This window comes from Mesocricetus auratus, unplaced genomic scaffold (genome assembly GCF_017639785.1).
Source record: "Mesocricetus auratus isolate SY011 unplaced genomic scaffold, BCM_Maur_2.0 Super-Scaffold_100008, whole genome shotgun sequence".
Lineage (NCBI taxonomy): Eukaryota > Metazoa > Chordata > Mammalia > Rodentia > Cricetidae > Mesocricetus > Mesocricetus auratus.
Window position 1 is genome coordinate 10,369,155 of NW_024429192.1, and position 25,861 is coordinate 10,395,015.

General features: G+C 35.6%; 1 long non-coding RNA gene and 1 pseudogene across 2 annotated transcripts in view; one reads left to right on the forward strand and one right to left on the reverse strand.

Moving 5' to 3' along the window:
- Positions 1–25,861, forward strand: part of LOC110341581 — a 155,923-nt gene that overhangs the window by 110,008 nt on the left and 20,054 nt on the right. For both annotated transcript variants that reach the window (XR_005878853.1, XR_002383548.2), the window contains one exon: positions 9,329–9,388. This is a non-coding gene — a long non-coding RNA (uncharacterized LOC110341581). The remainder of the gene's footprint in view (positions 1–9,328; positions 9,389–25,861) is intronic.
- Positions 22,785–22,897, reverse strand: LOC121142107 (annotated as a pseudogene).

Below are 25,861 nucleotides of genomic sequence, written 5' to 3' on the forward strand. Positions count from 1 at the left end.
AAACATATACCAAGTAAAGCATAATTCACAGACCCAGTCTGGAAACTCCTAAGCAAAAATGCTAGTGAAACAATTTTATGAGGATACTTGAAGAGTTCTCACCATGTGGAGGGAAGATCACCTTAGACTTTGTCTAAGGACGTTCTTTGGATATCTCTCCTCTAGAAATTCTTTTGTGATCTTATTATATGTACAATAAATGTTCTCCCACACTACATATTAAAATAGAAATCTGTGCTGCCATTTTTCCCATTTCAGTGTTATAAATTGAATGTGCTGGTGATTCCAAGTATTGTCTGGGATTTGGAGCAACTGGGACCTTCATATAGTATGATGTTGGGGTAGAAATTAGTGCATTTAATTATTAAAAGACATATTCGTTTCTTATAAAGTTAACAAAAAATTTCCCAATGAATATTTAATTCTAAAAAAAAGACTTGAACATAAGTTGTATATTAGCTTTACACAAAACAGTTAAGGACGAGAAACGAAGTCTTTCTCAAGTGGAGAGTAAATAATCAAAGTTACACTTCATATTTTAAAATAAAAGCCTTAAGTGAAAGCATAAATATAGACTTATATCAAGCTGCAGAAAGGAGATGATTGTCAAGGCATTCATAAGCTAGGACCTATTTATATAGCATTTCAGGAGCTTTAGCAGTATCCAGGTATAGAAAATGAGAGGGTATGACGTAATGTAAGAGCTTGATGAATTGTCAAAATACATCAAACCCTGTATTGAAAAGTATGTCTATTCTTCCTATAGAGATTATGACTAAATTTTTCATTTAAAATACTAGATTTGTTGCTATACTAACAATTCTAAAAAGAAAATCAATCTGGTCATTTTGAGGAATGCTCAAAGCAAATATAACCAAACATTGTAAAAAAAAAAAAGAAAATGTGTAACACTATATAAGTATTACTTTCTCCATTTACTTTCTGTGTATTGAGTGTTTTGCCTGAATTTATATCTCTGTACCTCAATCAAGCAGTGCCAATCAGATCCCCTGGGACTGGAGATTCATGGATGCTGGGAATCAAATCCAGATCCTCTAAAAGAGCAGCCGGTGCTCTTTACCACTGAATCTTTCTAACCCTGAAAGTTACTTTTAAAATATGGTTAAGTATTACTTTATGAAATCAACAACTATTGATATAGGAAATTATGAACAACAAATAATTTTCCTTGACAGAGTATTTGAATATTGAAAAAAATAATGGTTTTAGTAAAAGTAAATGTTAATTTTTATTGGAAATGTCAAGATCGCTAATAAAAATTTATCAAAACCCCGATCCTCTGAAAGTTAGGGCAAAAAAAAAATCTATAGAATTCTATTCCTGTGTAAGCAATGAGTGAGAAGAAAATATATTCACAAAACTAAACTCTTGTGATAAGTAAATCTATGTGATATGTAAATGATCCTCACAAAATTCTTTACAAGAACCATTCATCTTTAGTATTGAAGGGACTGATGGATATCATATTGGAGGTATTTGTTAGAACTTTCAATATTTTCTAAGTGTGCCCTGGATCGATTTACACCTTTGTGTCATCATTGGGGAAGATGAGGTCTTCACTAAGATAAAGCTGCATGGAACTGACTTTGCCAGAAACATTCTGGAAGACTGAAAAAAATCCATAGGCAGCCTCAGTCTCTCTAGCTTCTGAGTATGTGATTGTAAACAGCCCTGAAGTCTGAGCCAGGCATTTTTCATTAAGCAAGCTATGCTTGAGAAATGGTTGAGGAAATGAAATCAAATCGGGTCTGGGCCACACATCAACAAGATGAATTACACTGGGGTTGTTTTGGATTCCTCTTTGAAAACATTTAAATTACAATAACCTTCAGACAATGCAAGCCTTGTGTCTGCAGGGACTTTCTGCACAGGAAACAGCCAAGGAAACACCAAGAGAAAAAGTTCTAAATGACAAAGACTTATACGCATTTAAAAAGATTCAATTATGTTTTGTGTGTGTGTGAGTGTGTGTGTGTGTGTGTGTGTGTGTGTGTGTGTGTGTAAGTGGAGGTCAGAAGGCAACATGTGGAAGTCAGTTCTACTGTATCTCCTTGTAAGGGTCAAACTCTGGCCTTCAAGCGTGATGGAAAAATCACTTTACACTCTGAGTCATTTCACAAACCTCACATACTAAATTTAAAGGAATTGTGAAGATTTGTGAGATTATAGAGTTCTATTAAGTATTTAATAGCAAATATATGATAACATTTCATCGAGTTCCATAGTAAAAATGGTAAACAAAGGGATTAGGGTTACCTGTCCATTAGTAGAAACGAGTAAAGATCAACAATAAACACAATATAGTTTCTTAAATGAAATTCAAGAGCACAATTTGAAAACAGTAAGTTTAGGTAACGATAGCAAATGCCATGAGTTACTTGACAGAGTCATTCAGATTGCAGGGTATCTATCACAAGAAAATAATTGGGGTTTTGAAAAGCATTTATTCATGAACTACTTAGGAAACTACAAAGGTTCCAAACATGTAGTTCTGTAACTAAATGGAAGGATATTTGAAAAACTTGAAGCTAATTCATAAAATGTAATAGAAAATGCCCATCATTTGATATGTAACAAAGATAGGTAAAGATTGTCCCATAAGTTTGATTATGTTATGTCTTCATTCTCATTTAATTCTAGGAAATCTTTAATTTCTTTTTTTATTTGTTATTTTACCCAGGAATGGTGCAACTTTGCATTATTCAATTGCCATGAGTTTGTAGGGTTTCTGCAATTTGTGCTGTTGTTGAATTCTAACTTTAATGCATAGTGGTCTGGAAGATACGTGGAGTTATTACAAATTTTTGTACCTGTTGAGGTTTAATATGTTGCCAACTACGTGGACATTTTTTTGAGAAGGTTCCATGTGGTGCTGAGAAGAAGGTATATTCTTTTTCATGTGGATAGAATGTTCTATAGATGTTTATTAAACCCAATTGTGTCATAAAATCTATTAGTTCATTTGCTTCTTTGTTAAGTTTCTGTCTGGTAGTCCTGTCTAGTGGTGAGAGTGGGGTGTTGAAGTCTCCCACTATAAGTGTGTGAGCCTTTATATGTGATTTGAGATTTAGTAATGTTTCTTTTATGAGCGTGGATGCCTTTTTATTTGGGGCATAGATGCTCAGAATTGAGGCTTCATTTTGTTGGATTTTTCCTGTGATGAGTATGAAATGACCTACTTCATCTGTTTAGATTGACTTTAGTTTATAGTCTAATTTGTTAGATATTAGGATTGCAACCCCTGCTTATTTGTTGGGTCCATTTGATTGGAAAATCTTATCACAACCCTTATCTCTGAGGTAACGTCTCTGAGGCTGATTTGTATTTCTCATATGCAGCAGAAGGAATTGATTCTGTCTCCAAATCCATTCTGTTAGCCTGTGTTTTTTATGGGTGAGGTAAGATCTTTAAAACTGAGGGATATTAATGACCATTGATTGTTCTTTCTTGTTTGTTTTGGAATGGTTGTTGGTGGTGGAATTGTATGTGAATTTCCACCTCTTTTTTTCTTTTGGCTGTTGGTAAAGTGGGATTATCTATTGCCTATGTTTTTCTCATTGTAGTTAACTTCCTTGGGTTGGAGTTTTCCTTCCAGGACTTTCTGTAGGGCTGGGTTAGTACATATGTATTTTTAAAATCTGGTTTTATCATGGGATATCTTGTTTTCTCCATCTATAGTGATTGAAAGCTTTGCTGGGTATAGTAGTCTGGGCTAGCATCCATGGTCTGTTAGTGTTGGTAGAATATCTATCTAGGACCTTCTGGCTTTCATTGTTTCCATGGAGAAGTCAGGTGTAATTCTGATAGGTTAGCCTTCATACATTACTTGACCTTTTTCCTAGCTGCTCTTAATAGTTTTTCTTTATTCTGTATGTTAGGGGTCTTGATTATTATGTGGCAAGGGAATTTTTTTGTGGTCTACTCTATTTGGTGTTCTGTAAGCTTCTTGTATCTTCATTGGCATGTCTTTCTTTAGGTTGGGAAATTTTCTTCTATGATTTTGTTGAATATGTTTTCTGCCTCTTTGAGGTGGTTTCCTTGACTTTATTCTATACCAATTATTATTAGGTTTGGTCTTTTCCCAGTGTCCCATATTTCCTGGATATTTTCTGTTATGAAGTTGTTGGATTTAAGATTTTCTTTAGTGGATGACTCTATTTCTCCTAATTAATCTTCAACATCTGAGATTCTGTCTTCAGTCTCTTGTATTCTGTTGGTTATGCTTGTATCTGTAGTACCTGACCCTTTGCCCAGCTTTTCTTTTTCCAGTAATCCTTCAGACTGGTTCTTTAAAAATTGTCTCTATTTCAGATTTCAACCCTTGCACTGTTTGAATTGTTTCTTGCAATTTTTGCTTTGTCTTTTCCTTCATTTCTTTCACTTTTTGGATTTTTTCATTTGTTTTTTCTTCTATTGCTTGCATATTTTGGTTTCTTTTCTTAAATTTTTTTACTAATTCTTTAAGGGATTTTCCCATATCCTCTTTGAGGGCCTCTATCATTTTCATGAAGTTCTGCTTCATTTAGATTGGAATGTCTTGCTGGTGTAGAGTCTCTAGACTCTGGTATTGTCATATTTGTTTTCCTGTTGCTGAGTGTTTTTTTATATTGTCTCCTTCCCATTCCTTCTTCTAGTGGGTGCATAAAGAGCCTCTTCCTGGTCTACTGTGTAGGGAACCAGGGTCCCCTTTCGGTTGATGCAAGCAAGTCCAATACTCTGGTAGTTCTCTTCCTGATCCTAGTCCTAGTCCCGTGGGCCTGTGGGTGTAGGAGACCAGGAGCTGGGGTACATTGGTTCCTGCCAGGAGGGGAGATTCAGTGGCAGTCCTCTGGCACTGAAAGGTAGGCCCAGAAACAGGCCCCCTTTTACTTTGTCCATTCATTAGTTTTTTAAATTTTTTTATCATTTTTATTTTAATTTTAAATAGCCTGTTTTACATGTCAATCCCAGTTCCCTCTCCCTCCCCTCCTCCTTCACTCCCCTTCCCTCTCACCCTCCCACCCTATTGCCAAATCCTTCCACATAGTGGATATCTAGAGTCTGTCATTTCACTCTGGGTAGGGTCCAGGCACTCCCCAAAGAGTCCAGGCTGAGAGAGCATCCCTTTTTGTGCTATAGGCACACGATGACTGTTTGTATACCAGGGATAGACACTGATCCACAGCTCAGGGCCCCATAGGTTGCCCAGGCCTTCTCGCTGACACTCACATTTTGGGGGTCCAGATCAGTCCCATGCTGGCCTCTCCACTGTCACTCTGGGGTCCAAGAGCTCTCCCCTGTTCAGATCAGCTGTCTCTGCTGGTTTTGCCAGCCCATTCTTTGCCTATTTGCTCATCACTCCTCTCTCTCTGTCACTGGGTTCCTTGGGTTCAGTTCAGTGATTAATTGTGTGTTTGCCTCTGCTTCCATCAGTCACACGATGAAGGCTCCTGGATGGTTATAAACATCAAGTTCATTATCAGGAATGGGCATTCGAGGTAGTCTCTCCACCATTGCTTAGCTTGCCAATTGGTGTTATCCCTTTAGATCACTCGAGGTCACTGTGGTGCCTGATCTGTCTTCTATCCTATGATTCCCTCTTCCCCCTATTCTACCCCCACCCACTCAACTTCCTGTTCCCCCATGACCAACTCTCTTCCTCTTCACCCCCTCTCTTCTTCCCAGCTCCCACTCCCCCCCACCCCTCATCGTGTTCCCCATCCATTCAGAGGATCTTGTCTCAATCCACTTCTCTCAGAAACCATTGTGTAGATTATTACAGGAGATATTTTCTTTATTTTTCTTACTAGGATGACACATCATTTAAACAGCAAAGGATTAAACTAAGTGACCCATTCTATAATGTTTTTCCTAAGTGTGAAAGCATAACTCAAAAGCTTCAAAGGCTATTTCTAAGTATTATTTTAATTATTTGTGACTTACAAATCCATATTTTAAATGAATTAAAATATATGTTTTAAATTCTTCAATGGCAAACTGCATCCTTATATTTTCCTTATATTTATAGAGGAATGTTATAAATGAATTAACCTGGTGACATTTAATATATTATTATACCATCAAATAAATTAAAGTTCCTAAGTAAAACAGTTATTTCAGAAAAAAATGGTGTTTCCATTTGCTTTAATCAAATTAAGATGACAGATGTTGTACACTAAAATGCACTTCATTTTACAGCTTAAAATTAAAGATGGTGTAGTTATTAAAAATCCAGTAATTTGCTCATCCTTGATGTCTTAAACACATGCCTTTTTATTTTATGTGGCTTCTGACTCTTGAATGTACTACACTGATGTCTTTACAAAGATGTGAAACAGAAGATCAGTATTTGACATAGTATGTCGCAAGGCTAAATGATATGACACATTCCTCAAAAGTCCCGTAGTCTGACAGACGGTGGTCATGTTCATCAGGTGATTGCAACTGCTACTATTCCATACTTCCTTTGTTAGAGTACTTGAAATTTTAAGCTGATTAATACTCTTTAAAGTAGATATTAATAAAAATACTGCTTATTATTTTCATAGAACTCTCCTAAAAACATCTTAAAGTATATCCTTCTAACTATTCCATCATGTTATCAAACGTTGTAGTATTTCATATTTTAAACATTTGGCAAGAGAGTCTACTAGATTTTTTGCCCCCTAATCTTACAACAAATTGTTTGAAATTTTCCAATTCATCACATGATCACTTGTGTAAATGTGGGAGTAATATTAAGTTGTTGTGCACATTTGATTCCAGTGTCACAGTGGTCTATATCCTTCTATTAACCAAATAATTACAGATCCTAGAGCCTGGGTTTCTTCATCTCTCTTAAGATGAAATGAAATCGATTTCTCACTAAATTTCCCCTGACTCACAAATTTCATAAGTCGTCTTTATCCCTACTTAGAATTTTCAGGGGTATTGATTTTATTAATTTTATTTTTTCAAAACATGTTCTGAGAGTTTTATTCCTCAAATGCTTTAAACAACATAACTATCTCTGACCACCAATTTTAGGAACCTTCAATGGTTTTAAGTTTTGGTCAGTCTCTTCAGAGTGTCAAAACTCATGCCTGTTTTTAGACATTGGCTTCTCTTTATCTGTTTTCTCAGGTAGCTGCAAATGGTTGTGCAATATGAGTTTAGTTTGGAGGTTTAGGGAAAAGCACTGGAAATATTTCATATGAAGAAATTAGGTTAAGTTTATGAACAAAAGCCTGATTATGGTAAAACTGATTTATTATCTATCAGGTATCTATCTATCTATCTATCTATCTATCTATCTATCTATCTATCTATCCATCCATCTTTCACCTATCTATCTACCTACTTATCTATCCTCTATCATCAACAGATATATCATCTTCCAGAATTACAATAGGATATCTGTTATGGTATACAACAAATCAGTCGATGCAACCACCAAGCATACACTGTGAAAATGAATACAGAATGTAGACTTGTTTGCTTCAAATAATAATGAGATTGATATTACAATAACAGGACCAAACCCATCTATAGGGAGCATAGGATGGAAACTGAGAATTGCTATGAGGTTAGATTGATATATTAATAGGTAATTTTTAACTTCCACAAAGAATAACATATTTAATTATTTTGTGAATGAATTTGTTTTATAAAACAATAGACTAGCATATAGAACAGAATGGTGATTATATGTTGGTCAGATTGAAGAGCTGAATGTTCTGCAAAGTGGAAATCAGCCAGCATAAATCCATGCAGCAAAGTAATTAAAAATACTGTTTGCTCTATACTACACTGGAAAAAATAAATCTTATGTATTTGTGTAAATACCTAAATAGTATAGAAAATTCTTATGGATAAGATGCATTAAGGAATTTCTTCAAAAATATTTCAGGCTGTAATTTAATCAATCATGTTTTAAAACTTTGTGGATATGAAATTTTGGACTTTTATACTAGGGGTGAGTTAAATATTATACTTCAGATTTACTTTTAGTACTCCACCAAAAGGAGAAAAAATATTGTTAAGCTTTCCAAATAGATTTGTCTTATATTCCTCCCTCCTTAATAGGATGTTCATAAGATCACAGCCATGAAGGTCAGGAAAAGTGTCACTGTCCTACCTATATTTTCCTGAACATAGACTCACACATTTTTAATGCAAAGAATAGGGACATAAAGCATGTGTTGTTCTTACTGCTTGGTATATAAATATAGCCTATAAGAATGGCTTTGAACTGTGTATGAAAATGTGTGACATAAGCATTATGATGATTCTTTGACTAAATTGTTGCTTTCAGTTTCAATGGAGGTGGGCTTTTATGAGGTTAAGAAGTTATTAACTTCAGTTATAAACTTTTATCACTGTTTTCTTCCACATTGTCCAGAAATAATGTTCATGTATAGAACACATATTTATAGTTTAACAGGATGATATGCCAGGAACTATACCATCATTTAGAGAAGTAGAACTAGTTGTTAGGCACTCAAATTACTTAATAATTTAACTAACTCATAGAAGACTCCCCATAAAGTTTCTCATATGAATGCAATTAATCGAGAACAATTCTAACAATGTGTGGTAATTTCTCACCTTGTTGTTTTCCTTGTTGATTCTTGAAGGAATTCCAGGTTTCAGTATGACATAGCACTTTTAGCAGAGGCTTTCATTAATTTATTTGCTGTGTAAAAGTTCCCTAAGCTCTGTTTACATATAGTAAATAAATGATGCTATTTTCTTGTGCTTTTGCATTAATTGGCACTCACTGGAGCTCATTTTGGAGTGTTTTAGATATTTTAAACTATAACTGGTGTGAAGATAAGCCATTGAGTCTTGGCTATTTCATATCCTTGTTGATATTTAAAATTTCAGAAGCCACAGTTTCTTCTAAGTTCCTCAAACCATGGAATTTAGATGAACAATGATGAAGATTATAATGTTACCATAAGCTATTGGGTCAACCTTGTAGAAGTGTAACTTAATAATGGCTTTTTGAGAAAAATAGTGTCTGAAATGATGCAATTGACTTTGCCAAAAATTGTAACTCAACACTAGATGAACGACACTTTAGTGTTATAATGTTTATTTATAGTCCCTGGAAATTAAATGACATTTTGTAAAACGGGCTTTAAATTACCAGTGAATTCCAATGCCAGCATATGTATTTATTCTTGTGGAACCTTTTCATCATATGTTTTATTTCTTAGATATATCATGTACAATATATACAAGTGGAATAATATAAGCTTACTTTCATGAGTGAGCTTCATTTTATCATCATCTACTAGTCTCAAGTGGATGATTAATGGAACTGTTTTTGGTTTTCCCCCCACAGCTACTGGACAAAGCAGAATTTAAAGAGACCAAATTAGCTCCAGAGTAAATCTACTAAATGGTGAGTGAAGTTATCATAAGTCTCTCATTCTCCATTTGTGATGCTTATTTTATTCTCCATTTTTTGCCAAGAAACACAGTTTGGATTCTCTTCTGTAGAATAATGTCAATGAAGTCTTTGAGAAAGTGGTCAAAACAAGACCAACTCAGCAGAATCCTACTCAACATCTGAGCCTCATCCACGAGACTGTTTTGAGAGAAGAAGGATAGAGTTTTATAATGTAACTGGATTCATGAATTTGGTTCATGAATCAGTTTGTCAAGCTTAAGTTAAAAAAATCAATGCACAATCTCACACACACAAAATTACTCTTAATGATGGAATCATTCGCTGTCAGTTCATTTTATCTTTTTCTCTTAAACTTGTGTTCACATGTGACTAACTTAGATAACATGTAAGTAATCACATCCCATGATTAAACGTAATTTTAGACAAGTTTTAATTTGTTCACACAAACAATATTTGTATTGAAAAATCTGGAAACATTTTAATCACATCAGATTTACATCAGGAATTGCTGCTCTGAGGACCAGAGCAGCATTGCTAGACACATACTCATTTCCCTTCTGGATGTTTATAATTAGTTTTTTATTAAAAACAACACATTTATGCATTAAGTAGTAGATTATACTGTACTTAAGTGTGAAAGCTAAGCATATGACATCATATTTTATCTTGTCTTCTTATTTAATTATCTAGGAGGATTCACAATGACAACTCTAGGAAGGACTGCATGGGTATTCCACCCCGTTCTGGCTTGACAGATAGGCTGTGTTTACTCTCTCCCTTGTAGTTATATGCAAGATTTGATAAGGGAAAGGTTTCCACTTTATGGGACTTTGGTTTACGATTTGAATTTTTTTATGTCCAAAAGAAGATCATTGATCCCACATTGTGAAAATTTACAGAGCAAGCAAATGAACCACTCACTTCAATGTTTGTAAATTTGAGTTTAACAGAGAAAAAAAAAAACAGACGTGTAACTTCCATAGACCCAAGCATGCACACACACTTTTACAAAGCACTTGAGATTAAAACAACAAGATTTATCAATGTAATAGAAAGTGGTTTATTAGCACAATTATAGGGAAAGTTCTATGAACTCCAGAAGTGAAGATATACTACTATTATGTGTTCAGTTAGTATGTGTATGTGTGTGTGTGTGTGTGCATGTGTGTGTGTATAAACATATAGTTTGATGAATCCATTGTACCTGGTATTAGGAGACATATCTGCAATGGTGATTTCAGTTTCTGCCTGACTCAGTACTGGTATATGTAATCAAAGGATGTACAGTCAGGGTCCTCCTGTAGGGAAAAGGAAAAGGCATTTAGGATACTGAGCTAGGAAAATAAATCAGCAAACCTCCACATCTGACAACTTTCAGCATGAGGTGTGTTTTGTTATAATGATGCTTAAAACCTTAGTACATGTGAGAACTGGTTCTTTCCCTTAGAGAGCATGTTTTCTTTGCACTTCTAATAAAGTCAGCAAATACACTCATGGGAAACAAAAGTCCCTTCCCGTCTGTCCACTAAAAGTTAAAATCTTGATTTCTGCTGAGTAGAAGAAGTAAAATGTAGCACCTTTTAAATCTGATACAAAATTAGAAACAATAAGTATTAGTCAAATCTTTGAAAATTTCCTGTGTTTTCAGATATCTTTAGACTTTTACACCTGAATATTTGTAGAACTTCATGGATCAAAAATGGTTGAAAAATCCAATTAAGCCAGATGTTATGTTTGGTCTTCTGCTTCACTCTCACAACCAATAGGCTAGGCCCAGTTATCAGTAAGAAACAGAAGTGTCTTACTTAGGGTTTCTATAGTCGTGAAGAGACACCACCATCAAGGCTTCTCTTACAAAAGGTGAATATTTATTTGAAGTGGTATCTTACAGTTTCAGAGGTTTATTCTACTATAATCATGGCAGGGAGCATGGAGGCATGTATGCAGGCATGTAGGCAGACATGTTGCTGGAGAAGGAACTGCTACATGTTGATATGCAGGTAACAGGAAATAGACTGTCTCATGGGCATGGCTCGAGCATACATGAGACCTCAAGACTACCTTCACAGTGACACTTTTTCTTTACCAAGACCACTCCTTCTAATATCACCACTCATTTTTAGGGCCATTTTGTTTCAAACTGCCACATTCCACAACTTGGTCACCAAAGGTTTGTAGCCATATGATAAAGAAAAATTCATTCAGTATTTCAAAAGTCTCCATAGTCTATAACACTCTCAAACTTACTTAAAACATCAAAGTTCAAAGTCCCTTGCTCTTGGAATATTTGTTGCTAAGTTCTCCAAAAAATTTCTGCAAGTTATTTACCAGTGTTCATTTTCTGCCCACAATGAGGCAATTAAAACATTAATAAAAGGTACCACAATTTCTGTTGGTTCTATTCCTGTAAATTGATGAAGTCTCAATTTCCCTTACAGAATCAATTCAGAAAACTTTTCTACTCTGTTTTTGTGATAAAAGTATCCATTCTAAGATATTATCTTCTCTCTTTATAAAAATTGCTATAGGAGAATGAGTAGAAGATATAATGACTAGGATGCAGTCTATCTCTGGATCCAAGTGATTCACATGCGCATCCATCCTGTAATTTCTTCTGTACCAGAGCCAATTCTCTCTCAGCCTCATCTGAGAGTTTTCTTGGACCATTATCACTTTGTAAGATTTGAAATAAATTACTTATTTCTTGAGTAGTTATTCAAATTGTGGACCATAACCATTTAATATCTCCCAACCATTTTTGAAAATAATTGAGTTCATAAATTGATCTCTCCTGATATGTACTGTCTGTGATTGAATTTTCTGTGAACCTATCTTATATCCTAAATAATTAATAGAATCTCTTCATTGTTTTTCATGAGCAATCTGTAATCCTCCAAAAGGCATTTCCCCTTTACTTCATTAAACACCTTTTCTAAAGTATTTACATCTGAATCAGCCACTAAGATATCATCTATATAATGGTAAACTTTAAATTGAGAAAAGTTTACAAATTAGTTCTAATGGATTTGTGCAAAATATTGGCATAAGGTGAGACTGTTTAATATTCCTTGTGGAAGATTTTTCCAATGGTTCTTTTTAACGGATCAGAAATTTTTGTAAGTAGGCACTGTGCAGGCAAAGTATTCCCTATCCTATTCTTGTAAAGGTATAGTAAAGATGAAGTCTATTAAATCAATCACTATACTAGACCATCCATTAGGTAATAAAAAAAGGCAAGGGAATTCCAGAATGTAAAGATCCCATTGGCTGAATCCCCTTACTTACAGCTCTTAAATCTATTAGCATTCTCCATTTTCCAGATTTCTTTATAATGACAAATACAGAAGAATTTCAAGGATTGGTTAATTCTTCCAAATGGTGAACATCTAACTGCTCCTGGACAGTTAGCCCATTTAAAGGTAGTACTATTGGCATCTTTGAGAGAATAACAGCTGTTGTGTCCTGCTTATGTACAATCTCTTAGAAACATTATTTTATGGTTTGTTTCTGCGATTGGAGAAATGAGCTTTGCTGTGTTAGTCACATAGGGTTTTAATTTTCTTATCTGTCCTTGCCCTACACACTCAATCCAACTTGTGCTTTCTTTTACCTGAGTCAAAGTTACAGTCCCTAAAAGCTGAACATTTACCTCCTGAAGAGGCCAATTTGTACGCCAAGATTTTGATGAAATGTTACATCTGTACCTGTGTCATTCAAATCCTCAATTTCAATGACATTTATTTGTATTTTTAGCTTTGTTCTCTGATCATTTATAGCAGTTTGCCAAGATACTTTTTTTCTGGTCTTACCTGGAATTTTTGTTGTATCTGTTGAAGCTGTTCTGTCTTTGATCACATCCAGAGAAGTGTGGTTTTAATCAACAGGTATTAAGGTTTTTTGTTATTGTTGTTTTTGTTTGTTTGCTTGTTGTTTGTGGGTTATTTTGGTTGCTTTGTTTTCTGAGACAGTGTTTCTCTGTGTAGCTTTGGAGCCTGCCCTTGAACTTGCCCTATAGACTAGGCTGGCCTCAAGGTCACAGAGATCCATCTACCTTTGCCTCTAGAATGCTGGGAAGTCTGCTAATTGCTCTGTGGATGAGCTTCTCCAATCTGACAGGGAATGACTGAATCAAATTTGATACATTTGGTTGAGGTGGCAGCTTACAGTTTCAGAGGTTTATCCTATTATCATCATGGCAAGGACCATGCAGGCAGACCTGGTGCTAGAGAAGGAGCTGCTACATGTTAATATGCAGGCAACAGGAAGTAGACTGCCTCCCTCAGCATTTCTTGAGCCTATATGAAATCTCCAGCCTCTTCCAACAAGGCCACACTTCCTAAAATTGCCACACCCTTTGGAGACCATTTTCTTTCAGAACACCAAAAGGACTAAATTTTTATTTTTACTTATATAGTAAATTTCAGAATCATAACAATTATATATTTGTATAAATAATTTCTTCATGGGAAATGATCTACTTAAAAGGTTTGGCTGCCCAAGAAAGGAGCACTTTCCCTTCTTACTTCATGGGCACTATTTTTTTCATCCCAATGAGAAAGTACAAATATCACAAAGAAACTGTTAGATTGTATCTCCCCACTTGGTAGTATTAGTATTCTAAGTTATGCATGTCCAGTCCATTAAAATTTCTGCTCAGAGTTTCTAACATAGAATTATCAAAACCAGAAGTTACTTGTGTGTGTTAGTAATGCCCCCAAATGTGGTACGGCTTCTGAACACATTTCTTGTTGTACTATCATGTTTGTAAGTCGGATACCTCAGTTTACATTCCAAATCTTTGACTCAAACATGTATACTCATTTACACATGAATTTATTGGGATAACACTAACCTCCTGCAGCATGAATTATAAATTCCCGTGGAAAGGCCTTCGTTGTGAAAACACTTGCGCAACAATAATGTCAGAGAGACAAGTCACCTCCTATGACCCTTCCTTCATTCTCGTTGACAAGTACACTGGTTAGGAAGGAAGTCAGCTTGGCATCTAGTGTGTTTCCATTTCCAAGAAGGAATGTTTTCCAGGCTATCTCTGGAACCCTGTAGTCTAACATGCTTGTTGATTTTATAAAGATGAAGTAGAAGCAGCGTTTTGTTTGGTTGAGCCTGTCTCATCACTTCCCTTTCCTTCTGCTCTGCCTTCGTCTTCAGATCTTCCTCCAGGCAATGCTGACTATTGGTTTAGCACTTTGCCTAGGAAGTTCAACTGTCGTGATCTGATGAGGTTCATTTCTTGGTAGAGCTGGTAAATTATTTTCTTAGTTGGTGGTAACAGTGGATGGCCAAGAAAGTTTGGACACTGTCTTGGTTAGGGTTTTCATTGCTGTGAAGAGACACCATGACCACAGCAACTCTTATAAAGAAAACGTTTAATTTGGGAGGCTCTCTTACAGTCTCAGAGGTTCAGTCCATTATCATCATGGCGGGGAGCATGGTGGTGTGCAGGCAGATGTGGAGCTGGAGCTAAGAGTCCTTACATCTTGATTCAGAGGCAACAGGAAGTCTATTGACAGTCACACTGAGGGAAGCTTGATCAAAATAGACCTCCAAGCCCATGCCTAAGTGATACACTTCCTCCAAAAGGCCACGCCTCCTAATAGTGCCACTCCCTTTGGAGACCATTTTCTTTCACACCACCACAAGCACAGAAATTAAACTGTTTCTTCCTATAAGAAGATAAATGTAAAATAACTGGAATTTATTCCAATCCCTTTGTATGTATCCTTTACATTTAATATACAAACTGCCTTTTATAATTAGAAACTTTTGGGAATCTAGTTAAGTTCCTGTCTTAAAATTATAGTTTTCTGGACAATGCAGTTGACGACGTTTTTTGATCAAGATGTGAGTTGAAGGCATGGGGATAGGGCTCATTTGGCTTCCTGCCTACCTAGTACACCTGTAGCTCTGGCGTTACTCGGCTACAGTACATAAACCTGTAGTGTGGTCACACCTGTGACCCTTCCACTCTAGTGAGGGTCTCACCTGTGATCCCATCACTCAAGTGTGGTTCACCTCTCTAATCCATCCCATCACTATGAAGGTAGAAGCAGGAAGATACGCAGTCAGTTAAAGGTGATCCTTGGTTACACGAAAAGTTTAAGACCAACCTGTGCTATATGAGCCTGATATAAATCAAGGAATCAGTGAATGAATGAATCAATCAATAATACAAAGTAGCTAGGATATTGCTTCATAACTGATTGCCTGGGCCTCTAAATTTCAAATGCAGATTCTATTATTAAATTGAGTACAGTTACTGCAGAATTTAGGTCCATTTGATTCAGATGACCTGGTATAGATCATATAAGCAATGCCAAGTTTATGACCCTAAAACAAGAATATATTATTTCTGTATCTGCTTCTTCCTATTATTTTTATTGCTTATTTATGTACTGTTTGGTGCTGGAGTGATGCGTTAGTGATTAAGAGCTCATTTTAGTGTTGTAGAGAATCTGACTTCAGTTCTTAGCATCCATGCCAGGAGGCTCACCATCCACTCCAGGCAACTCAATTCCTCTGGCTTTTAAGGCACCTTTGCACACACAAACATCTGCACACATACACACATCTCTGTCAAGCATCTATAATTTAAGATAATGTAAATATATTAAAAATTATGGAGATCTATTTGATTCTAATTAGGGCTCTCTTGCCTTATTAATTTTAAATATAGCAGACTTTCTAAACTTACATAGTTGTAGATATAATAGGCAGTGAATTAGTTTCTTATCTATTAGAAATTATGATGCCATCTTCAAATGCAGAAATTATGATGCCCTCTTAAAATGTAGAATATTAATATAGAAGTCAATTTTATATTACTGACAACTATCTACTCACATTTCTTATATAACACTCCTTTGACATAATGTAAGTTCAATAAAGAAATATTTGAAACCCACAGAAACCTTTGTGAAAATAATATACTGTCATCCTCTTTTTCCAAATTTCAAAAAGAAAAGAATTTATAGAAGGAATAGATTTATTGTCAAACTGACTCAGCATTTTGCTTTCATCAAGGTGCAGTGCTAATGTGATTTTTAGAGAATTCTAAAAAAACATTTTTTATGTTACCTCCATACAATGAACTGTATCATCTTTGAATTTGGCTACTTTGCCCCAGGAAACTGTGTTGTAGCAAATTAAACTTGAGGGATGTCAGGTCATCATCAGAACAGCCCTGTCTAGCACCCATCTTTTCTTTCATCAAATGGCAATTATCCTGAGCCCACCGTATTACTTGAGTTTCCTTTTTATGTGACTTTCTAGTCATAAAGAAACAAACTAACAGATTTCCCTGAAAATGTTCTATTATAGAATTTTCCTTTAACAAAGCATCTAAGTCCCCCATTACAGTGATTAAAATCAGTTTCATGTAGTGCCAAGAAAAGGATCATCTCTCCTTCCTCAAAGAACTATTGTAAACACTTAATCTCCTTTATTTATGTTGTTCCTACTGCAGAAGACCGGTTTTATGACATCTTGTCTTAGAGTCACATTGCCATGTCCCTGATCTTTATAGGTACCCTGGGTCTTTCATGTTGTTCCAGTATTTGCTTCAGACATGGCAGAGATTTGATTTGACTTGGGTAGCCCATACTAAACCAGTGACTGTCTTATCAGGATCCAAACACTCTCTCTGCCATCTGTGGGGAGTTGACACATCCAAATGATACCGCAGATCAGATTATGATGTCTCTAACCACACGGATGACAAAGGGACTCTTAGATCCTTTCATCGCTTTGGGAAAATTGAGAACACGCTGTCTTCTAGTCTTCTCTCCCTTTTCTTTGCGACTGATATTTAGGAAAGTGGTTTAGAAGTATTTTTAATATACTTTACTGAAGGTCCTATGATGTGCTGAATAGTCTCCTGCATGGTACCATCTTACAGGCAAGAAATTGCCTACGACTCTAATCATTCATCTTCTTCAAGGTTAAAGTGTGCCACAAGAGTGTTGTAGTCTAATGAGGAAGATCCAGGCCATGATACTGCATGACACTTTGCTTAAAAATGACCCATATAACTGGAAATGGCTTTTTGCTTCTACAAGTGAATGGTTTTGAAGGTTATACCCAAAGGCTGTAACATCAGAATCATATCAAGGTCAAGTCTATAGAAAGCTTTGCTATGTGTTAATTATGCAACCTTGGAAAGCATTGATATTTAGCCCCTGTGGATCACAGGTTCCTCATCCTTAAAAGGCAGCTAATTATATTAGTTACACTATACTGTTGTAAGTAAATGTAAGGGTATATCATGGCCTGATTAAAAATAAGAAAGAAAGGGTTATTAAATCACCTTTTGCATCAATAATTTCTTTTCTCCTATTTCCTATTAGGAAATAAGAAATAGAGCTGTCTGGAGGAGTAATTATAGTAATATTTCTTGATATTGGTCCAGCCCAGGCATGGCTTTAACATGTTTTATTTATATTTTATGTACCAAACTACAGTAGAAAAGTAAATATAACAAGTAGCCAATTTTATGTGACTTTTTACATAAAACACTCAAATACATGTCTAATAGTTTCATTAGATTAAGATGTTAACTGAACATTGTTTTATACAGTGCAGGTAATTTTGTTGTTATTGTTGAAGTGTAAGTTGTGGTATCTTGGTATGGGCTACCATCTAAGAAGTCCTTTCAGATTTGATATGCCATGTATGGTTGACATCTTCAGGAGGCCTGCTCTTTTCTGAAGAAAAATGTCAGGAGGGAGGATGGATATTTGGGGAGGGACTGGGATAAGAGGAGAGGGGTAAACTATTGTCAGTGTGTAATATATGAGAGAATTTAAAGAAAAGCAAAAAAAAAAAAGAAAGAAAGAAAACGACCTTGCAGTAGGTAGCAATTAATGTGGCTGTCAATTCATCGATGTGTAGAGAAGGTGGGTATGAAATTCCAATACTAGTTGAAGTTCTACTGGCAATTAATAGCTGTGGGGAGACATAGAGTCAGTTTCTTTAATGAAGTAACCCCTAATATAAGGGGTCTCACATACCAGGTTGAGTCCCTCTATCAAGGCTAGTTGGGAAAAGCCAACTGGACTTGATGGGGAAGAGAAAGAAAACAAAACCTCAAAGTTGAATGAGTGGGAAGTTAAGGATAGAGAGGGTAGATATAGGAGGAGTTGGAAGGCAGTAGGTAAAGATGCTATCTCACTGTATGGAATGGCCTGAACGTTAAAGCTTGATTCTTTTCAGTCTCTAGAACTTTCTAGTTAAGGTTTTGGGTCTGTGGATGAACATGAATAAATAACTGAAGTCATAAAACTCAGCATCTCAGGAAAGAAAGTACGACTGTATCATTATTAAATGGACTTTCACTTGGAGGGGTATTTCTTGACTCATTTTGGGAATTTTAAAATGTTCAGTACTGGGAAATGTTTGTAGAGACAGAAAAAAAAAAGATCTGAGAGGCATTTTGAAGTTACATCTTGAATCTTAAGACTGAGAAATTTTAGATTTTAGTTGGAGATTTGTGTGTGTGTGTGTGTGTGTGTGTGTGTGTGTGTGTTCATCTGGTTCACTTGTGTATGAACAGATAGAAGGACAGAAGCTAGCTTCAAATATGTTTTTTGTCACTCTCCAAAAATTTTTTTGAGGTGAGGTTGCTTAGTGATCTCTAGAGCTCCCATTTTGACTATGATAGCACTAAGGCTATAGGTATATTCTACCTAGTCTGAATTATACATAGATTCTAGGAATGCAGACTCAGGTCCTCAAGCTTGGACATCAAGCATTTAACCCACTGAACTTTGTCTCCAGTCCTGAGAAATGTTTGTGAATATGCACTATTATCCATAATTTAATTCAGCATAAAATATTTGCCATGGTTCAGAAATGTTTATTGTAAGACATGGAGGAAAGTATATGAAGCATAGTACTAGGATGAGCATATGTATTTCTTTTGAAAGTATTTAGGATTTGGGAAATTCCTACCTTGTCTTGCTTCTGTAACTCATTTTATAAATATTTGTACAATAAAGCATGTTTAATGTTCTTAATTATTGTTTGAATGTTATGCATATTAAATATATTAAGCACATGTAAATATGTGCAAATGCAACATTCTGAAGCACATATTAATGGTTATTTGCAGATTTGGGCTCCCCTAGCTCTACAGTTTATGTAGAGAATTCTTGTGTTGGTGTGTTCTCTATTGTATGATCACTTGTGTATAGAATTTGAAAATCTCTTTTGCTAAAAGTAGTAACTTCCAGGAAAGGTTTAAACCCTTGTTACTTACACTATTATTCATTTCCTAAGGCTGATAAACTTATGATGTCCTGTTTCAAATACATATGGCTTTTTAAACTTTCTGAAAAAAAACACACACAGTCATACATCATGGATTAATATTCTGCTCATGGTCTCCCCACATTCATACACGAAGTCCTCTCTTGTGGTTAGTGATATGAATACATTCCTGTGGTTTTGCAGTCAAGAGAAATATAGTGTAGTGGGCCCCTTGGGTTAAAACAAAAAGGCTTGTGGTGTACTTTGGCTCCATGTTCCCTATGGCTTTCTTCAGCAACCAGCATCCATGAGAGGGATTTGCTTTGTTTTTCTAATTAGCAGCAGCTGGGTGAAACAGCATCCAAGAGAGAGGAAACATAGCAGGGAGAGTTGCAAGCCATCTTAACAACAGGTGTTCTTAAGGATCAAGTTCTTAAAAATCTCTGAGGTAAGGTGAGATGCTCTTGGCAGATGAACTGTCCCTGATGCTTGAAGAAGAATATCAGGAATTTGCATACAGTTGAGATTTGCTTTCCTTCCTGATGTACCAAAAGGATTTAATTTTGAATAAAGAGAATGAGAGGTGAGCTTACATGGAATATCTACATAGAATAATTCTATTTTGATTTTTATTTTTAATGAAAAGAATCTCATTCTGCAGCTCAGGCCTTCTTAAAACTCACTAATGTACCAAATAATAACCATAAACTCAGATCTAGCCTCTGCTTCCTGAGAGCTATGATTATAAATATGAATGACTACATCTGACACCATTTTAATTTTCATCTCTAACATATATAGTCATATATGTGCACATATATTCACTAATAATTTTGTGTAAGCTTATTTCATGATTCAGGGGCATTTACCTGTAACTTGAATGTTACGAATTAAATATAATTCATAAAGAGTGCAATAATGCATCCATATTTGTTGCTGCTCAATACAGAACACCTAGGAAATGGGATCAATCAACATGTACATCCAGTGATGAATAGATAAGAAAATGAGATACATAGACACAATGGATTATTACTCATCTGTAAAGAAAAACAAAATCATGAAATTTAGAAGTGAATGAATAAAGATGGAAAGATTATAATGAGGCTACCCAGACCCAAGAAGACATGCACTCCATATTCTCTCTCATATATGGACTTGAGATCTTTCCGATGCTTAAATTAGAATATACATGAAATCAAGGAAACTACAAATGACCCCACAGGCAGGCACCTCAAAGGAAAGGAGATGGTAAAATACAGATAAATTAGAATAGTAACACTATACGGGGAAGAAAGGTTCAAGCATGTAGGGGTGTGGGAAATAGTTAAATGAGATATCAGGACAAGGTTTATCAAAAAGGAAGGGTAGACAGTATCCTAGTTAGTTAAACCATTGCTGTAATGATGCAAAATAACTGACAGAAACTTGGGTCGGAAACCGTTTATTTGGCTCACATTTCCACATCTGAATCCACCATTGAAGAATGTCAGGACAAGAACTCAAACAGGTCAGGAACGTGGACACAGGAGATATTGTAGAGGTCATAGAGGAGTGCTGCTTACTGGCTTACTCTTGGAGAAAAAAAAACAACTAGACATGGAGCTTAAAAGAATGATAGAAAGAATATGGATTGAAAAAGGGGAGCCTCCAGTTCTGCTGTTCCTATGTCGTTTCTTTATTTCTCTACTAATAGCAAACTTTCCTGTCAGGAATGTAGGTGTCCCAGTCTCTCAGGGTCTTCCAGTTTACATTCCTCATCCCTCCAAATTATGCACGTGTCTTATCTGAATAAAAGTTTACTATATTTAAGCAAATAGCCATATAAGTAATTTTCTATTTGTAATTCATTGTTTGAGTACACCTAAACCTAAATAATTCCTTGGTATAACGAATCATACTACAGGTTCATCTCTGCAGAAGTTGGTAGGAAAACTCATATTTATATCTGGATTACATCTATATTCATATAAATTACATGTTGGCTATTCTTATTTTCTTAGCTTTTCCCTTCTCCAGTTTTCCAACTCCTGATGCCCTTGCTTCCTAAACCGACCACTCCCAACTGTCTCTTAAAGCTTTTTACCCGCTGCATTTATATTTTCTTCTTGTAAATCATTCCTTCTTATCTCAAATCTTGTTCTCAAAGCACAGGTTTTTCCACTTATTTCTAGTTTCTTTATCTTTGGATCTCTAGCCCGTGTGTGGCTGTTTTTCTAGCATTTTGCTTAGTAGTTAGTTAACGAGGCTCACTATGCTTTTGGATTTGGACTCTTCTTGGTTAGTGCACTGAATGACCACTGTGTTTTCTTTACCTCAGTTCTAATGAACTCAACTTGAACTGTTGTTTTTTAGTTTTCTCTTTGGCTGTGAAAAGACAACTAAATACTTAGAGTTCTGGTTAATCAAAATGTTAACTGTACTTGAAAATGCTCTAACATAAATGAATCAGGCTCTCAAGAAAAAACACAATTATACATTCAATCTGACTTTTATAGAATTTTAAAATAAATAAATAAATAAAGTCTACATCAATGTTGTTTTAATTCAGTCAACCAAATCATGGCTGTTCTCTTTTTCTTTTTTCTTTTTTCCAAAATACTCGAGCTCAATAAAACACACATTGTTTGCCAAGCAATTCTTCTCTCCTTTTATTTTTTTTTTATTTTTAAGCCCATGGGTATTTCAAGTGAAATTCAACCCACATGTTTCTGATTCATTTACACTTAATTCATTAAAATTGTGTTTTGTAAGAGTTATTTGATGTCCAAGAGCCTTATGAGTCTTTTTATATGACTTTTTTATGCCATTTTCCCCTCAAAAACAGGAAGTGGTACTTTGCTAAGATCTCAAACTCCAGCAGAACTGAACTTCATGCGAATGACATAAGCATACCACGATGATTGCATCTCCCTTGGGTTGCCTTTTACTAGACCAGAACACCTGAAGTAGTTATCAGGAAAAAACTATACTGTTAATAACATTTTAAAAACTTTCACTCAAGTCCAAAATGGAGCTCCCTAGAGAGGAAAACTTCCAAAATTAAGCATTCAAAGGACTTGCAAAATCAGTCCATAGTCACATGAACACACAAGCAAAATGCTCTTTTTTTGCCATTTTTTAAAAACATATGGAACACTTCATGAATTTGTGTGTCATCCTTGAGCAGGGGCAATGCTAATCTTCTCTGTAACATTCCAGTCTTAGTGTATGAGCTGCCGAAACGAGTACAAGCACAATAAGACAGTTAGTAGGTCAGATCTTTAATGTGTACAAGGCTCAGGACATCACTGACTTATTGTTAAATATTGGTTGATTAAATCTGAGCCTTCTTTCCCTCCTCTCACAGCAATCAAGGAATAGCAGATAAAAAAGAGCAGGGGATAGAGCGCTCACATCAGATCTAAGCAAGTATTAAGCATGTTCTCAATGACAGAGACACACTTTATCTCTTTGTCACAGGTCATATTTTCTTTTAAACTGAGAGTACAACTTTTTAAACTGAAGGCTATTTTAGTGGAAAATATTTTAGCAAAGCATTTTCTGTGTGGCAAGTAAAAGAAAAATTAGAGTGTTTGTATAATGGCATAGCCTTCCTTGGACATGTAAGTAGTACTGGATGACATATTGTAGAACCCTTGAATTCAAGGCCAAATCTACAGTCCTGTACCAAAACCCATCTCCTAAACTATGACAAAGTGCACTAACAGTTAACCTCTCTGGAAAGGAAAATATCATGAAGGAATCTAAATACTACTGAAAACACCTGCATTGCCATTTAGAATCAGATCTTCTTCAGTCCAAATCAAAATCAGTAAAAGCATGAAATTCTTATAACATTCATAATCAATAGTTGGCTTATTCTTGGTTAGTTATAACCAAGGAGCACATGCAAAATCCACATCTTTTAGACTTGCAATGTTATCATTAGACTCTAAAAGATGTCCAAGTTACTTAGATATCTTTCTTGAATAGTCTAACAGTAAACATTGGCATAATAACATAACGTCCCCACTGAGTTTTTGTGAATCCTTTTTTATGCACCCTTTAAAAACAGAGGGACCTGGAACTGACTTGTGAAGGAACCTTGTTTCTTATCTAAATTTAAACTGGAAAATAAAATAAAAAAACACAAATAATATGTTTTAGCGTGACGATATTCACTAGAGACAAAGAAAAGTAATTTAAATATTTTAATAAGGAGACCTAATAAAAAGTTCTAGTGTCATATTTAATATTTGAATTGAAAGAAAAAAATTATTTCATGCTGAGGTAACTGTCTTTTATAGAGCACCATCTGAAACACAGAATCTGGAATTATCATTTGGCACAGGAGCAATGACTAGCTAGTAAAGTAGTTTCTATCCAATGGGCGGGCCTGAGCTCTGATCCCAAGCACCCACGTAACAAGACAGAAATGATGACAGAGGCTAGTAACCCATGTACCGAGAGGCCTGAACAGGAGGACTCCCAGGGCTTGATGGCCAGCGCATCTAGGTCAATCAATGAGTTCTAGGTGACATCCTCCATAAAACAACAAAGTAGAGAACAGCAGAGGAAGGCATCTGATGTTTGCCTTCTACTCCCATAGATCATTTACACACATGTGTACATGAACCCATGCACATGGACACAACACACTCAATATATAAATAAAAAAGTAAAAAAATATGTCACCTGGGTACCACACAGTGCTCACTTAAAGGTTTTATCCTGTATGGATGTTTATGTAGCTTGGCTGTACTTACATTGTTGCATCATTTAGCCATACTTGGAACAACAAACCTAAAATTAAGCGGTTAAGGCATTATGGTGTTTTCATTTATTCAAATGTCTTCTGTTGGGGTATGGGTACTAGTTACCTGCTACTTTGTTTGTGAGTTTACCTCTGTGTCTGAACTCAGCTGTCCTGCTTGCTGAAGTGTGGCTGGGCTACATGACCTAGAGTGGCATAATTGGCATCTTCTCCATATTGCCTCTCAGCCTCTAGCAAGTTAGCCTGTGTTCTGAAGCAACAGCATCACTTCATATCTCCACTGGGAGTGCATAAAATTTTTTTAATGTACTCATGTGTTCAGAATATCAGTTATTACAAAAGTCTGGATGTGGCTAAAGTAACATCTCATTGAAAGTTTTATTTGCCTTTTCCTGATGACTGAAAATTCTTAACATCTTATCATGTTCCTCGTGGTTACTTGTATATCATCTTTGGAAAATTAGTATTCTGAATCTTTTTCTGTAAGAAAAAAATCAGTATTTATTTATTAGATCCTTCTTCGATTCTTTCTTTGTTTTATTCTTTCTTTCTTCCTTCCTCCCTTTTCTCATTTCTCTCTCTCCTTCCTTCATTCCTTTGTCCCTCCCTTCCTTCTTTCCTCCCTTCTTTCCTTTCCTTACTTATGTAGAAAAAAAATCTCACATTTAGCCCAACCTGGTCTTGGATTTCAGTGATCCTTCAACCTGAGTCTTCCTTGTACCCCTAGTCCAGCATCTTCTGCTTTTAACTATTATCATATTGTTTAGGCCTTCAGTTTTTGATCTAAGGCTTCAACTCTGAGCTGTGAGATGGCTTAGCAGGTAAGGGCACTCACACTTTGAACATGAGGACCTGAGTTTGAATCCCCAGCAGCAGTGTAAAAGTATAATGACTTTGAACATCACTACCGTTAGACTTCTTTTTGGGTGTTCTGACCAATTGCAGTTTACCACTTGTGGTATTACTCAGTCACTCTCTCTGTCAGTTTAGGCCCTTGTGTGGTAATAGTTTCTTGATAGTCTTAATTTAGGGAACAGTATTAACTCCTATTCTTTAGTCCTATGCTTCCTGTATCACTTTCCCATCTTATAATGTCTTCTAAATTATATTTAACTTTCTGAAATGAAGAAAAATTCCAGAACAAAATAGCATGAATTTTTCCAATGAGAAGTTTGGAAAAACTTAAATATCTGGGTGCTGACTCTGAAACTATTGCAAATTTGCATTCTCTTTTAGGACTCAGAAATAGTAATGTGACAGTTCAGTGGCAGAGCAGTCAACTAGCGTTTACAAGGCCCTGTGTTTGAAAAAATAACCTAAAAAAACCACCCAGAAATATCACAAATTACAACAAAAATGCAGCACATGTACTTTGTATAAAGAGTCCTTATTTTGCAAACTTGTCTTACACTAATACACACTGTAGGAGTTTAAATGTCGGTGGT